General features: G+C 34.8%; 1 long non-coding RNA gene across 1 annotated transcript in view; it reads right to left on the reverse strand.

Moving 5' to 3' along the window:
• Nucleotides 1-722: 722 nt before the first annotated feature.
• LOC112155652 overlaps nt 723-1,731 on the reverse strand; it is a 1,935-nt gene continuing 926 nt past the window's right edge. Inside the window, exons 2-3 of the long non-coding RNA XR_002920822.1 lie at nt 1,598-1,630; nt 723-1,093 (exon numbers count right to left, since the gene is read on the reverse strand). This is a non-coding gene — a long non-coding RNA (uncharacterized LOC112155652). The remainder of the gene's footprint in view (nt 1,094-1,597; nt 1,631-1,731) is intronic.

Consider the following 1,731-nt stretch of genomic DNA (forward strand, 5'->3'; position numbering starts at 1 on the left):
GTTACTCATCCGCCCAAACTACTCCAACCGCCCAGGTGGCATACCTCTCATTCAGCCTTGCTGCACCACTCCCCGCACTCCTCCGTCCATCCAGTCAGCTGCCACGCACTTCATTCTGTCCGTCAGATAACGAACGACAAAAACCAAGGAAGAAAGAAACAACAAAATATGAAACCAATTCTTGAAAAAGTCACGTTATCTAGCAGTTAAAGGGAAGATTAGTTCCTTTATCTCTTGGAAAACGGTCACAGCAGTGACTCTACAGACAGTTAAAAGGTTCAAAAATATCTTTGATTAATTATTTTTAGGTTAAAGTCTCCATCTTTTCAGCGAAGGGCACCAAAATAACCAAAATGATCAAATGCCGTCTTATTTAGCCCCAGACCGTCTTATTTCTTTCAAGTTTTTAGGGTAAAATCCACAAAAAAAAATTAAATTAAATTAAAGCATTTCCAGAACTTAATCTTGAAGAGGTTTGGCTAAATATACATATATATAAATCACAGTGAGAGTCAAAACAGAAGCATTTTTTGAGGACATTTCTGTAAAAACAGGAAATTCCCCAAAACTTCAAAGTTGAATTGATTAATTTTCAAAATAAAGGTTCGATTCAGAAGATAAACTGATATTTGTGGCACTGATAAAGCAGCAAACACAACATTTTTCTGTAAAATACAAAACACTTCAAGAAATCTGCTTCAATAAACATAAATGGAGTTTAATTGTGTGAATATTTTTATGTATTAACATGCAGATGCAACAGGAAGTCGACGGTTTCATCTTTTTCACGTTTGTTTCTTTTGTCTTTGTGTCGCTCAAACAGTTTCTGCCCCTCATCGGCTCAGGAAACCATTGAAAAAAGGAATCATTGGTCGCCACGGAGACAGGCAGCTATCAAAGCTTCTTCTTCTTCTTCGTCTTCTATGGTGCAGAAGTTTGAAGAGGAGCGGCCGCGGTGACGAGGATGGGACGTTTGGAGCTTGAGGGGGTTGGAAACTCATGGGGGAAGGGGATATTTAAACAATGATCTTACATTCGGTCTGATAGAGTCCTTACAGTATCACTGCTGGTGAGGAGCGACTGAGATCTGATGCTGCAGAAAGAAAAAAAGACACTTTTAGGTCCAAAAATGACAGAAGTGTTCGACTTTTTTAATTTTTTGTCCTTTTGATGACAAATTACTAAAAATATTTGGGGATAGGCAGGAAAAAAGTAATAAAGAGACTAAAAAGCATCAAAAAGTGGATTTAAAGTATTTGGGTAATTGTTAAATATGTCAGAAATTGTATTTTAAGGATCTGCATTTATTTAATTATTATTTTAAACCCTTGTAATGTGTTTGTTGACCCTACACTGTAAAAAATAAAACATTGGATCTATTAACAAAAGTTCTGTAATTTGTTGCAAATTACATTTTTAATTTGATAAAAACTAATAATTCTAAATGTTATAAATTACAGAACTTTTGTTAATTGATCTAATTTTTCACTTTTTACAGCTTGTGTAACATAATAAAAGGGTTAGATTTGTTTGAAAACAATCAGAAACTAAAGGAAGTAATTTCTGTGAAAAAGGGAGGATGAGTCATGGATCGAACCGTCAGAGGATGAAGGACGAAGATCCAGATGATCTAGAATGTAAAGAGAAAAAGAAAGATTCAAAAACTGTAAAATTTAAGATAAACAAACATTAAATATAGAGAGCGTCATCGTCTGCAAAGAAGAGAATAAA

The sequence above is a fragment of the Oryzias melastigma genome, linkage group LG18 (genome assembly GCF_002922805.2).
Source record: "Oryzias melastigma strain HK-1 linkage group LG18, ASM292280v2, whole genome shotgun sequence".
Lineage (NCBI taxonomy): Eukaryota > Metazoa > Chordata > Actinopteri > Beloniformes > Adrianichthyidae > Oryzias > Oryzias melastigma.